This window comes from Prionailurus viverrinus, chromosome E2, assembly GCF_022837055.1.
Source record: "Prionailurus viverrinus isolate Anna chromosome E2, UM_Priviv_1.0, whole genome shotgun sequence".
Taxonomy (NCBI): domain Eukaryota; kingdom Metazoa; phylum Chordata; class Mammalia; order Carnivora; family Felidae; genus Prionailurus; species Prionailurus viverrinus.
Genome location: NC_062575.1, coordinates 34,534,249 through 34,548,813, shown reverse-complemented (window position 1 = coordinate 34,548,813; position 14,565 = coordinate 34,534,249). Strand labels below are relative to the sequence as shown.

Sequence of the window (14,565 nt, the reverse complement as noted above, 5' to 3'; positions counted from 1 at the left end):
GTCACACCAGCCCGGAACTGAGGCACCCGCTGATCTTGAGGTCTGGGGCAAACTTACTTCCTGGGCTCTGCTCGGGGGCGGAGCTGCAGGGTGGGCGGGGCGAGGTGCAGAAGCGGGCTGATGAAGATTAGGTGCGCCCACCACCTCGCCCCCAGCGGGGATTCCCATTTTCCAGCGTAGGGAAGCTCCAGCTGCTCAGATCTTCACCTGTGAGCACTTGGGACGCAGCAGTGACCTCGCCAGGGTAGGGGCCCAGCTCCGGCCCGCAAGGCCAAGTGCCACCCTCTGGACGCCCAGAGGCAGTGGGAACTGAACTCAGGGAATCAGGGCGCTTTTGCTGCATTTAAGAGCTAGGAGTCTCAGCTGGGGACCATCTGGGGTGCAAATCAGATTTTCACCTTTCAGCATCCCACCATCCGATTCCTTTCCTCGGCCTAGTTCCAAAGCAGGTGTCCTCTGGGCTGGCTTCTAGGCCTCCTGCAGGGTCAAGGCACAACCACCAGACCCTGGGTGTCTCTTCCCTGTAGGGTCACTAATGTACCCGGCTCCTGGATTTCATCACGGGGCACCTAGTAGACCAGAGTTTCTCCAACTGCTTGCCATAGGATCACCTGCCTGTTTGTTAAACTGCACATTCTCAGTAATCTTTCCTGCGGAACTGTGGCTGGGGCCTCTAGGGTTGGGACCGGAGAAACGGGCCTCACACCTGCCCACGTGACCCCACTCTCAGCCAAGTGGGCACCTAGGATTCTGTAACAGGCATAAGTGCTGTTTGGACAAGTGGACTCATGAAGGTGTCAGTTAAGCGCTCTCCTGGTCTTGATTACCCCTTCAGTCGGTCTCCTTTGTCCCTCCCAGCTGTGACTCAGGAGCGCTTTCTTGCTCACCCAGCCTGGGTGCCTCGGAAACAGGGCAGATGTTTTTGCTGCCAACTCTGGGGCCCCACCCTGGGTTGTAGGCAGCTGTGAGTGGGGTCACCATGGGGTTAGCCGCCTACCTTCTGAGGATACCTACTTTCTTAGGCGGCTTTGTCTCCGGTGCTCAGGGCGGTTCCCACCTCCGGACCCCCCAGGAGTTGAGAGAGGCAGAAAGTTTCAACCTAAGCTTCCTTCATCTTGGCAGCAGTGCATTAGCCCGAAGTCTATAGTTCCTTCTAGAAAGGGGCGTTCCTGGAGGGAGAGAGGACCGATCTGGAGCAGAAACAGTTGAACGAGTTTGCTAGAAAGTGTTTCCCTCTGGGGGTGGAGCAGCACCAGGTGCGTCCAAACACGTGCGGGACTTCGAGAAAACAGTAATTTTGGAAAAGGTTTGGTTTCCTGCTCACGTTCTGAGGGGGCCTGGCGGGGGCGGGGGGCCAGGGTGGTCGTCCTCGGCATTTCTGGTGAAAATCGAGCAGGGCGGTGGCCCGCGGCGCCTGAATGGGGACCGGGCGTCGGACCCTGCCGCGGCCCGGGGCTCTGGGCTCGGGGCTCGGGCGGCCAGCTGGGGGCGCCTGCGTCCGCTCCGCCGCCCCCGCCCGCGCTGCAGGATCCCGCCCGCGGCCGGCGCGGCCACTCGGGCGGCGGCGGCGGCCAGAGCGCCAGCGGGAGAGGCGGCGGCAGGTGAGCGAGGCCGAGGCGGCGGCGGCTGAGGTCTGGCCCCAGCGCGGGGGGGGAGGAGCGGCGGCAGCGGCCCCGGGTGGGGGAGCGCGCGCCGCCGTTCGCGTCCCCGGGCCCCCGCGTCGTGGGGGGTGTCGCACGGGGTGTCTGCGCGCTGCTCGCCGCCCGACGGCCCGGCCCCACCCAGGCGGAGACCCCGGGGGGGTGTAGGGCGGGGGCGGTGTCGGCCGGCGGAGCCTCCGAGGGAGGGGGAGTGGAGGCCGGAGGCCGGGCGGGGCGGCCCCCAGACCCTCGGAGTCATCCCCGTTCCCTGCCCTCTCCTCCTCCTCCTCCTCCTCCTCCTCCTCCTCCTCCCCAGGTTTGGGGTGGGTCTTCTCGGATGCTCCCTCTCTGGGCCCTCTACCCCCTCCCAGCTGGGGCGGGGGGAGACGCTTCCCAGACAGAGACCCCGCTGGGAGGAGCTGGGGCCCAGCCCCACTTTCCGGATGGCAAAACTGAGACCTGCCAGAGAGGCACGGCTGTGGGCCTTCCCCGCCCTCCACCCCGGGCCCGTCACCTTCGGACCTCTGTTGGCAAGCTGGTTGGCTTGTGATGGTACAGAGGGGGCTGGTTGGTTAGGTTTCCCAGACTTGGACAAGGCCCGGGACTCTGGGGGCCATTAGAGCTGTTTAAAGTAAAAATACCTCAAGGGGAGAAGGCTCAGTGAGGTCCAGACGCGGGCATGGGGTTGGATGCAGTTCAACCACAGCCCAGGGTGAGCAGGACCCCTCACCAATTAATGGGGGGTGGGGATGGGAAAGCCAGCAAGGCAAGCAGCTGCTGGCCCCTGCCTTGGATCCCCACTGGGGGAAACCTAAAAGCTAACCCTTTCACTGAAGAAAGTGGGTTGACCCTGGTTGGGGCCCAGATGCTGGAGCCTTTTTCAGTGGGGCTTGACGTCTTTTCTCTCTGGTTTTTATGTGGCGTCCCCTCCCTCAAAGGCCAAGAACTCATGTGCTTTCTGAGTCAAGGCTGGACATGAGAGTGTAGGCCCCATTACTAGAATTGGAGCCTTTCAGATGAGGAACACAGCTGTCCTGGGTGGTTGGGCTGTGCAGAGAACATCCAGATCTGGACCAGCGTACTGAAGCACCCTCAGACCTGGTCCGGGGTGATGCTCAACAGAGGTACGAATGAATGACCAACAGGACTGCAGTGGTCGCAGGGCATGAGACTGAGGGGGCTTTGGGGCTGTTATTCAGTCCCTGCTTTGACACATGGGCAGCTGCCTTCATAGTGGAGGAGAACTTGTCTGGTGTGGACCTGGGCTGTGCAGGGCAGACCCCAGGTGTGGCTAGGAGGCCGCACAGAAGTGGCCAGCTGCGCCTGGGGTGGGGTGGGGGCAGCAGAGGTGGATACTAGGTGCCTCCCTTAGTGCTGAATGTTCAGGATCTACACACACACGTTGGGTTCTCTTCCCTCAGCCCTCGATGTTCTCAGGCTTTTGAGCTCTTGGGCCCTTTATGGAGGAGGGCAGGGAGAGGTGGGATTTCTCCGATTTCTGAGGCCAGATGGCTTACAGGGCCCTGGAACATCCCTTGTATCATCTGATCTTGTGAGTTAGGGCTGGAATGACTAGCCCCATCTATAGGTGGGAAAGCTGAGGTCATCAAAGGTCTCGTAACAAGTCAGTCCTGGATCTGGGACTAGGGCCTGGCTTCTGGTTTTTCCATCCTGTTCTGGTGTGGCTCTGGTGAAATCTGTTGGAGTATACATCAGGAGCCTGACCCTACCCCAACAGGAAGAGTCTCAAATGCTCCCCAAGGGGAAAACACATTGCCTGGCCACCTCTCCCTTCCTCCTGTTCCTACCTGTTACCTGAGGGTGCTGTGGGGCTTTGCTGCTGATCCCCACCTCTTGGATCCTTTTCCTCTGTACCTGGGCACACAGGAACTGGTGTTGGGGGATAGTGGCTTCTAGTGGTCCATGGCTGACTCCAGTAAGGGAGCCTCAAGTGGCCAGCCTGGGCAGGAGGCAAAGAGCTGAGTTAGGCAGGGGACCTGCCCTCCTAAGTCCATTAGCCCACTGGGGAGACAAAGTGGTTGCACCTTGACCCCAAACACCTCTGTAGGGAGAGCCTCACACAGCAGGCGGGCCAGTCTGTGCACTGGACAGTGGAGGAGGATGGACAGCGAGAGGCCACACTGGGACGTCTTTGGGGGAATCTGGTGATAGATCATTTTCTCATTCATGCTTTCTGTATTTTCAAAGTTGTCTGCAATGAGGAAGAAAGGCAAAACGTTCTTCCCTTTTCATTTGCTCTGGAGAAATTCTGGCAGTTCTTGCTGCCTCTGGAACTTTCACCAGAGTTTGCAGGTCTGGTCTGGGGGCAGACATAAACTTGCAAATTTAATAGGGTGTCCAATGGGAAGGTCCTAGGATTTTGAATATTTCAGCACAGATTAGCCTCAGAACTAACAGAACTGCCTGGAACTCCAGCAGAAGACCACATCCTAGCTGGTCTGTTGCAGAACTTCTTGTTGGCAGTGTTGTCTCTCCCACTGTGAGTCCGGAGGGTATCTGTGGCTCACGACCACCTGTTGGGGGGCTGCTGAGGGCTGGCTGGCAGGTGGATGGGAGCTCGGGGTGATGGAAGCTTCCAGGCCCTGAGCCACATCCATTTGGGAGCCAAAGAGAGTGGTTTCCTAAGCTGCTGCCTGGCCTAGATTGGAATTGAGGATAGGGGCTCTGGGCCCAGAGAGCACTTGATGACTTCATATCCCTGAGGGTCCTCACTGAGGAAGCAGAGTGTGTGGGATCAGCCCCCTCTTAGACAGCTGACCTCAGGGGTTCCATTCAGTGCTGGTGGGGGGGTTGGGTCGGTGGGTCAGGGACCTGGCCTGGGGACCCCTTTGACCTCAGGCTTTGTTTCTGGGACATTTGCCTTTCTCTGCCTTTTGGACATGGACATTTGAGCCTGAATTGTCACTTTAATAGGGGGAAGAAGAAAGGCACCTCAGCCGTCCCTTCCACCCTCAGCCTTCCACTGCCCTCTCTGTCTTCCAGCTTATTATAGAGGGGGCTAAATGGAGCGCCACAGGGTGCAGTGGTGGGAATTGGGCCAGGGCCATTGCCAGGTGCACAGAGCTGGCAGCAGGAGGCCACTCCTTCAGTTAATGACCACCTGCTGAGTGAGGTGGCTGTTTGCAGAGGGAGCCACTGTTTTCAGCTATTAACAACAAAGGCTATTATTTGCAAGGCCTGTGCCTGTCAGACAAGAAGGCAACCTCTGGAGGGGACTTCTGGGGCTTGAGTCTCAGCTCCACATTTCCTGGCTGTGTGACTTTGGGCAAGTGCTTCAACTTCTCTGAGCTGGTTTCTCATCTATGAAATGGGGACACTAAGAGCAATTATCTTGAAGGCCAAGGAGCGGTTCCAGATTAAAGTTAACCAAAGAGACAGGACAACCAAATGCAGTATGTGAAACCCAAGCTGGAAAAAAAAAAATCGTGTAAAGGACATTATTGGGACAGTTGATGAAACTGAATATGAACTATAGATAAAAAGCATTGTATCAATGTTAAATATCCTGGTAACTATCTATATGGGTCCTTGTTGTTAGGAAATATGCACTGAAGTATTTAGGGGTAGAGGGACACAGTTCAAATATTGATGAGAAACACCTATACAGACAGATAATAAAGTGAGACAAAATGACAGAAATAGGCAAAACTGCAAAAAAAAAAAAAAAAAAGTGTAGGGGAACTCCTTGTGCCTTTCTTATAACTTTTCTGAAAGTAGTACTTATTTCAAAATACAGAGTTAAAAAAAAAAATGCCTATCGGGGCGCCTGGGTGGCTCGGTCGGTTAAGCGTCCGACTTCGGCTCAGGTCATGATCTCACGGTCTGTGAGTTCAAGCCCCGCGTCGGGCTCTGTGCTGACAGCTCAGAGCCTGGAGCCTGTTTCGGATTCTGTGTGTCTCCCTGTCTCTCTGCTCCTCCCCTGTTCATGCTCTGTCTCTCTCTGTCTCAAAAATAAATAAACGTTAAAAATTAAAAAAAAAAATTCCTATCTAATGGTCAGAGTGAAATTAGATTGATTCATGTTACTTAGAATGGTGCCTGGCACTCAGGACACATTAGCTGTTATTGTCACTGTTGCCTTTTATTGTCATTAGTATGGGCAAAGTGTATCTTATTGTCACAGTAACCTGTGTGATTTTTCCACTCTATACATGACACAGTTGAAGTCCAGGGAGGTTAAGTGGTTTGCTCCGGGTCACACAGCAGTGAGTCCAGAGCGCTGATAGGGGAACTGTGTACAAATTAGTTTGGATTCGTTGCCAGAATCCATAATTATGGGATTCTACACAAAAACCCAGATTTCTAGTCTCGTTTGCCAATTCACAGGGCCTGTAGCACTGCCTACATTCCCACGAGGCCAGCCAGTCTCACTTGTGATATCCTGTCTGGCCTCTGGGGTTCTGAGTTTGCCGTCCTGTAGTGCCCAAGGCTGGGGTCCCCTCCAGCATAGTGGCCAGAGCATCCTCCCACACCCTTCTCCATCCAGTGGGTGCTACAGGGCCCATACTCAAGTAACCACTGTGTGTATTATGTGTGTGTGTGGGGGGGGGGGGGGCGGCGCTGGGGGTTGCCAGGGAGGAGGGAGAGGAGCCTGAGGCTTTGTGGCTTCAGCCTGCTATGCCCTGTCATAGCTCGGTCCTCCCTCAATCCTACCTGCAGCCCTAAGCAGTGTGCCTGGCTTTTCCAAAGGGATGCATGGAATGGTTGGCTGACACCCCCACCCCACCACCCCTCTGCCCCCGCCCCATGACTTGAGTGCTGGAGGAACTCACTGAAGGGTTCCCAGCCTGCAGTCTTCATCTCGGCTTGGTGTGTGTAGGTGGGTAGTCATTTATACCCCCTGGACCCCTAGTTCTTCCTCCATAAAATGGGGTTTTACCACCTTTCTGGAGGGTGATCAGAAGGATTCAAGGGGACAGCATGTCAGCCTTGAGCAGGGTGGATTTCTGCATATGTGGCTGCCCCAGTGTCCAGCCTCTGAAGCCCCTGGTTCCCCACCAGCCTGGGTGCAGGGTCAGTAGGTGCCCAGGAGGAGAAGGCATACACGAAGGTCAGAAATGGGCAAGCCTGTCCACAGGGACTGCAGGAGGGCAAGGCTGGGCAGGCATTGTCCACATGACCTTGTAGGTATGTATGCCTTAGAGTCCCCATCTCACAGAGGAGGGAGCAGGCTCCATGGGGATGGTGGGAGGAGCTCACTTGGTGAGTCTCCCCAACAGATGGGGAAACTGAGGCTTAGCAAGGCAATGTGACCTTCAGATGGCCCATAGCCATTCAACCTCTCCCTCCTCGGCCCAAGGCTCTGTGCTGTGTTCCCAGGAGGAGGACAAAATCAGCTGGCATCTTAAGTGGCTTTAATTTTTTATGTTAATTACAGAAATAATTCACATTTATTATTGAAAGATCAGAAAACTTAAGCAATAAAGTGAGGACAAAAACTAGAATCTGTACTCTTTGAAGTAACCCACTAACGTACCAGCGTATGTCCTTCCAGAGGACTTTTTCTTTTTTTTAAAACAAAGGACACGAAAACAAACTGCTCATGACAAGTTTCTTCACTGTCCTCTAAGGAAAGTTCGGTGTGTCCAACGCGCCCCCACGCTTTGTGAGTGCCGTCGCTGGGCTTCTCAGACCCCTCAGGCCGGCCCAGCATCTGCTACACGAGCCGCCCTGGTGGATTTTCTCCGTGCCCTGTGGCTGGACATCTAGGTTGTGCCTGATAGCTTTGCAGTAGGAGCGGTCCCCTGAAGAGCCGGCAGCGAGGTGTGGGGATTCTCTCCCGGAGGGTAAAATGACGCCAGGGCGGCTTTGCAGACAGGACGCAGGTTTGCGGAAGGCGGCGTCTGGGGGCGTGGAGGGCGCTCCGCCCCCTGGAAACTGCTTTGTGGTCCGAGGATGAGACGGGGAGGGGCTTTGCGGGGAGAGGGGTTCATTGTCGCTGGCTGGTACTGGAAGCCTTTAAGCTCCCGTGGGGGAGGTGAGCGGAGGCGGAGGCCAAGGAGGCCGTGTGCCTGTGCCCGGTGCTGGTGGTGACTGTTGGAGCCTGGGACCCTGCAGCCGCCCCTGCTTCCTGCAGAGCGGTCTGGGGTTCAGGTTGGAAGCTCACCCTGGTTTGGTGGTTTGCGGGGTGGGGAGCTGTCTCCGCCCAGCCCCATCCCCCTTCCAGCAGGGAGCAGGCGTGAGTCTGGTTTTGTCACTAGGTTCTAGTTCTGAGACAACTCCCCCCCCCCCCCCCCCCCCCCCCCGCTCGTGAGTGGACCCCTTCACTGCTGACACTCAAATGAGACGACAGGTGCCAGAGCTGTTTCAGCATTTCACTGTGGAAAAATTACATGTCTACAGGGGAAGACAGAACAGCGTGACCACCCCCGTATACCCATCGGCTAGCTGCCACCCTTTCCAGCTCTTGGCCAGCCTGGAGTCATCCCTGCTCCCACTTGCTGTCCCCTCCAGACCTATCACTTACTCTGTACAAATTGTAGTGTATATAGGGGCGCCTGAGTGGCTCAGTTGGTTGAATATGTGACTCTTGATTTTGGCTCAGGTTATGATCTCAGGGTTGGTGAGATCCCCACTTTGGGCTCTGTGCTGACCTTGTGGAGCCTGCTTGGGATTCTGTCTTTCTCTCCCTCTCTCTCTGCTGCTCCTCTGCTCATGTTCTCTCTCTCCCCAAATTAATAAATAAACAAACACCAAAGAAAATTTAAAGTTGTCATATATGTTACTACAAGATAAGGACTAGCCCCCCTCCCAGTATTATTACCACCCCTAAAACCTAGCAATAGTCTCTTAAGATTGTAAGTATCCATTCAAAGTTCAAATTTCCAATTGTTCTATACACATCAAATATATATTTTATTTTTTTTTAATTTCCTAATGTTTTTTCATTTTTGAGAGAGAGAGAGAGAGAGCATGAGCAGGGGAGGGGCAGAGAGAGAGGGAGATACAGAATCTGAAGCAGGCTCCAGGCTCCGAGTGTTCAGCATGGAGCCTGATGTGGGGCTTGAACCCATGAACCGTGAGATCATGACCTGAGCTGAAGTCAGACGCTTAACCGACCGAGCCACCCAGGTGCCCCTGTATTTTAGTTTTTAAAGATTTGAGTCCAAAAAATAAATAAATAAAAATAAAAAAATAAAAATTTGAGTCCAAATAAAGTCTATATAATGAGATTGCATGGTATTGTTCTCAAGTCTTCTTTCCTCTGTAGGATTGATACTCATTCATTCTCTCCTAGGTGCCATGTTGATTTTTTTTATTTTTTATTTTTTATCTATCTATCTATCTATCTATCTATCTATTTATTTATTTATTGAAGCAGAAGCTGGGTCCCTTTTCCTACAGTAGAGCTTCTATCATGTGTAACACGTTCCTTCTTCCTGTGAACCTCCTGGAAATATGTAGTTGGATCTGGAGGCTTGATCTAATTCAGTTTCGGTTTGCACAAGAGTACACTGGAGACAGAGGCAGGGTTGCAGACTTCTGCTGGGAGGTTTGCATCTCCTTTGTGATGCTGGCAGCCAATGACGCCCTGTGGCTTTAAGGTAGTAGCATTTTAAATTATAAACCTTTCCGTTTTCCACCTGTTTACAAGTGGGGCTGAGTTTGGCATTGGGGTAGTACTTCCAGCTCGGGATGTTGTTATATATTTTTTTATTCCTGTTTTTTTTCTTCATAGTAGTTTTACCTGGTACCTTTTAATAACATGGGTAGTTTCTTTTCTTTAGAGAAAATTGGAAAAAAGTCATAAATAAGACAGATCTGAAAATAAAACTGCTAAGTTCTGTCACTTGGTGATAACGCCCAAGATTTACGTACATCCTTCTAGATTTTCTTGTGTGCAAACAACTATATGCACGTCTGTGGTGTTGTTAAATGAGAGATGGCACCCGACGTGCGGGTCCGTGGGCTGGCGTTTTCCCGCTGCGGCATCACGGTGGTGACCCCCTTCCTGGGGACTGTAGCGGGGAGCATGGCCTTCCTCCCTGCCCCTTAGCAGTTCACAGCAGAGCCGGGCGTGGGGGAGGACAGGCGGCTGCTGGCGAGGCCCAGCTGCCAAGTTTTTCAAAGGAAATCAGGACTTTTGGTTGGCAGGGCGGTAGCTTTCACATCTGTTCTTTGAGGATTCTCTGCTGTTGCTCAACGCACTGTGACCCTGGCTGCCCCTTTCCTTCTCCAAAGCCCCGTCGCCCGAGTCTGGCAGGGGCTGGGGCCGTCAGGGTCGTGGGAGCCAGCCCCCTGGGCTCTGGTAGGCCGTGCCACCAACATGATGTGGTGTTGTTCATCTCTCCTTGTCCTGGCATTGGCCCTGTGACAGGCGGCAGATTTCTGCACAAGGAAGGACAGTGGTTGAGAGAGGCTGAGTTTAATAGCTAAGGTGCTGTTTACTTAGCACATGTGTTTATTTGGAGTGGCTTTGAGGCTCACCCCAAGTCGCCCCTCAGGACCACTGGTTACATCCTGTAACTTGTAACCAGTTGCATGACTTCAGCCTGCCCCATCTCCCCTGGAAACCCAGTTTCCTGCCTGTTGAGTGAAGGAGTGAGCAGAGCGTGTCCCTATGTTCCCAGCCTGGGAAAGAAAGGGATCCCAGCACATCCCTGAGCCCACAGCCAGGAAGAGATGAAGGCAGAGGGGCTGGAGGTGAGTCGATGCTTTGGAATGCACCCCCCCTCACCCCTGGCCCCGCCGAGTGTGAAAGATGATTCTGGGAGTAGGGTGAGTAATGGGGCCACAGGGCTGTGTCTGCTTCAGTGAGCCTGGAAGAGCTGGGGCCAGTAGACGGGCCTTCCCAGTGCTAAGCCAGCCTGCTCTGTCTTCCCAGGCAGGTGGGCAAAAGGGGACATACGCGCTGCTGGTGCCACAGAGGGGGTGCTGGGTTTCTGCTCTATGCTCTTGTTGGGAGAATCTGAGTGTGGATCAATTAGGCAGAAATGTCCCTGAGGGCCTTTGGAGTGCCTGGTGCTGGGGAGAGGTGCGTCTCATGGGAGAGAAGAGGTGATACTTGGTCGCTCCTGAGCAGGCAGGGACGCTGTGGCCACAGGGAATCATTCTACCTGTGACCGGAGCTGGAGGCTCTGCTTCCAAGGTGGCTCAGCCACAGGGCTGGCGGTGTGGGGCTGGCTGGAGGGAGGGGCCTCAGTTCCCTGCCGCAGAGCTGCTTGAGCGTCCTCACAACATGGTGTCTGGCTTGCCCCAGAGCCAGTGAGCCAAGAGGGGGCCAGGGTGGAAGCCACTGTGTCTTTCGTGACCTCAGAAGTCACGCGTTGTGATTTCTACACTCTTTTGTTGCTTCTGAAGGTAGTACAGGAGGGGCATGAACACTGAGTCGGCCTCGTTTGGAGGCTGCCTACCAGAGTGGCAGAGATGGCATGCATCTTGTTCCCACATAGTTCCAACGGAAGTCCCAGAACTGAATCTCATTGGGCCACTTCGATCAAGTTCCATGCCCATTCCTCACTGGACAGTGGTCCTGGGCCCACCCCTGAAGGGCTGGTTCCCCACAGGAACAAGGAGCTGTTACCAGAGTGGAAGTGGATGCTGCAGAAGGAGGGTAGCACTGTAAACCGTCTCTGGAGAGGCCCGTGGCACTGTGTGGCCCAAAGGCGGTAATGATGGGACACTGGCGAAGGCTTCCTGGAAGAGGTGACCTTTGTACTTGTCTTGGCAAGATGGGTGGCATTTTTATTTTTTTAATGTTTATTTAGTTTTGAGAGACAGAGAGAGAGTGTGAGCAGGGGAGGGGCACAGAGAGAGAGAAAGACACAGAATCTGAAGAGGCTCCAGGCTCTAAGCTGGAGGTCGGGCTCTAAGTCGGGCTCTAAGCCCGACGCGGGGCTCGAACTCACAAGCCGTGAGATCATGACCTGAGCCGAAGTCGGACGCTCAACCGACTGAGCCACCCAGGCGCCCCAATGGGTGGCATTTTTGACCATTTCATTTTGGCTGTGCCCTGGTGGTCTGAGTCAGGACATGAAAGAACGAGGTGTGGAATGTGGGCTCGGGGATGTGCTGGGATCCTTTTCTTTCCCAGGCTGGGAACATAGGGACACGCTCTGCTCACTCCTTCACTCAACAGGCAGGAAACTGGGTTTCCAGGGGAGAAGGGGCTGGCTGAAGTCATGCAACTGGTTACAAGTTACAGGATGGAGCTAGGGCCTTCTAACTCCTAATCAGGGAGAATGGAAAGATGAGTTGTAGGGGGTCAGGAGGAGGAGCCAGGACTTGACTCAGGAGGCACAGAGAAGCCACGGAAGGCCTCTGACCAGGGCAGGCATGCAGTGGAGTGGGATCTGGGGTTTGGAACTGAAAGAACACCCTCTGGCCTCCCTCCGCTTCTGACTTTAACTTAGCGCTTACTATGTGCCTTATACGCATTTCTCACATAAGCCTCCCAGCCTTCTGAGGAGTTGGGTGACTTTACAGGTGGGTTCCTGGGCTGCCAAGGTTGCTCAGGGGGTCTCTGACTCTGTTGCTCTGAAGCTTCTTCATCCCGCATCCGTGGGACAAGAGGCTGGCTTGGTAAATCGCCAGCCTGGTTGCTCAGACCCCTTTCCGGGTATGGTGAGCCCCCTGACTTTAGGGGAAGGAAAAAGTATTTCCCTGCTCACACCCCCTCCCAGAAGCCTACCTGGAGTCCGAAATGCGATGGGTGCTATGGGGTTTCTTCCCGAGGGAGGGGCTTGTCATCTGGTGTCAAACGAGGCCAAGCTGTTGGCTCCGGGCTCTGCATTATTTGTCCTTTGGCCGCCTGACAGCCCTGTCTGCCTTGTTTTTGCTACGGTGTTACGCCCTCTTGCCCACTGTTTCGTGGCCTTGCCACTTTCTACAGCCTGTGGCTCCCAGGTGGCTGAGGTCTCTCCACCCTGAGCTCCGGACCACATATCTTGTCTTTATGGGTGGTTGTCCCAGACCTTTGGGCAAGCCGTTGTGGGCATGTCTCAGCCTGGGGGTTTGGCTGATGGGGGCTGTGTCCAAGTCACATTTGTGTCCGCAGCACCAGAGAGGGGTCCTGCCCATGGGGAGGAGGGCAGGTGTTCCTGAGAGGAACAGAAGAGGGTCGGGGCCATGCCTGCGCCCTGGCACCTGGAGTGAACAGAAACCAGTTCCTGGGCTGATGCTGAGAAAGCCTGAGCTTGCCCCTCCTTTGGGGGAGTTTGTTCGGCAAGTTTAGGAGCGCTGAGTACCAGGGCTTAGAGGTCTCTGGTGAGGGTACCCACTGAGGAGGGGGTAGTGGGGCTTGGAGTAGCCTGTCCTCAGGGAAGCCTTTCTTTGGCCCCAGGATGGTCACGGGTGAGTGTTTGACCACAGAGTCAGATAGACCTGAGTTTGAATCCTGGCTGTGCCTTTTGTTAGCTGTGTGTGCTTGGGCAAGTGAGTGGCGTCTCTGAGCCTCAGTTTCCTGCTCTGTAGAAGGGGCATAATAGCAGGACCTTCCTCATGGAGCTGATGGGCAGTTATGTGAGGCCGTCCCCAATGCCAGCACACAGTCAGTGTCTAAATGCTGGTCATAAAGCACATTAGCTTGTGTGCACAGATCCTGTCTGCCAGGACCTTGAAGTCTGTCTGAGGGCTGGGGTGTCAGGTGCCCAGTGGCCAGGGTTGGGGATGTAGCAGGTTGGAAGGGAAGGGTCTGACCACTGCCTCCTCTGAGAAGGGAGCTGAAAGGGGGGTCTGGGGAGGGTGGGAGTGTGAGCTGGGAAAATCGGGCTCTGTTCTCCACTTTGTTACCAAACAGTAGGTTCTGCTGTCAGGATAAAAGGTAGAAAGTGATCCCAGGCCCCCAGGTCACATGCTCAGCAGGTGACTGAGGACCAGCAGTGCCTTCTTCCTCTGTCTTGGGAGGCTTCCGCTCCCTGCTTCCCAGCCCTTCATAACTGCCGCCTCACAGCTGAGCACCACATGATCCCAGTGGGGGAAACTGAGGGCTGGCAAAGCAGAAGGGGCTTGATTCCTGGCATCCTGGGGCCCAGGGCTGTTGGGATTCTTTGGGGGCTCGAGCTGCTTGGAATAGGGGCTCCAGGCATGGGGGCAGCTGGGAGATGGAAAGGCAGCAGATGAGGCTGGAGACCTTTGGCCTCTCAGAGACGGATGAAGCCCCCTCACTAGGTGGGTGGGGAAACTGAGGCTCACGGCCTGTCTGTGAGTGGCAGAACCAGCACGAGGCTCTGTGCCAGGCTGCTCTCTCACTTTTAATGCTCATCAAGGATGCATTTGCTCCTGGCCTCCAGCCGTCGTCTCGGGCCTTCTAACGGAGGCTTGGTGCTCGTTTTATTTTCACTTGTTGAAAATTGTTCCAGCTTAAAGCTTCCAATTTCCATGAAGTCATTGGAGCCAGGAGCCTGGCCCGATGCCTCCCCCCACTTGTGTTGAGGGCCCCGCTGCAGCTGGGAGCGGGCCCCCCCACCCCACCCCCCCCCTTACAGCCCCGGAGGCGCTGAGCTGAGGGTTCGGCTGTAGCTTTTGTGAGGCGGCTGCTGCGGAGCAGGAAGTTGTGGGTCCCAGATGCGACTTGCTCTCGTTAGGTAGCCGGGCGAAGTCGGCCTCGCATGTGTGAGCCTGGACGCGGGCCGAGAAGGGGCGGGCGAGGGACGGCCCACCTCCACGCCGGCTCCTCAGACCCTGGCCCGGCCGTCCAGGGGCCCCGGAGGAGAGCCAGGTAAAGCGGGCTGTGGGGACGGGGCGCCATCTGTCCCAGCGGCCCCGGGCTGGGCGGGGGCCGGACAGGGTCTGGGCCGCGGGAGGTGGGGCGGCTCCCGGACACAGGACCAGAGACCGCTGGTCATGGGCTTTGCCCAGCTTGACGAGGAGGTGCCATCATGACCGCGGGGCGGGGTGGGGAGGGGTCTGGGAACCGTGGACTTGCAGATGCCCGCTCTGCCTTTCAGGGTTGTAATTTCACACT

At 55.3% G+C, this 14,565-nt stretch overlaps 1 protein-coding gene across 5 annotated transcripts in view; it reads left to right on the top strand.

Moving 5' to 3' along the window:
* The first annotated feature begins 1,234 nt into the window (after positions 1-1,234).
* The window catches only part of ADCY7 (adenylate cyclase 7), a 57,936-nt gene continuing 44,605 nt past the window's right edge, over positions 1,235-14,565 (top strand). For 3 of the 5 annotated variants that reach the window (XR_007147379.1, XM_047835836.1, XM_047835832.1), the window contains exon 1: positions 14,140-14,319. The gene's annotated coding sequence lies outside the window, so the exon portion shown is untranslated. Of the gene's footprint in view, positions 1,257-1,563; positions 1,602-14,139; positions 14,320-14,565 lie in introns of those variants that run through there. The other 2 variants (XM_047835835.1, XM_047835834.1) reach the window with 2 other exon arrangements.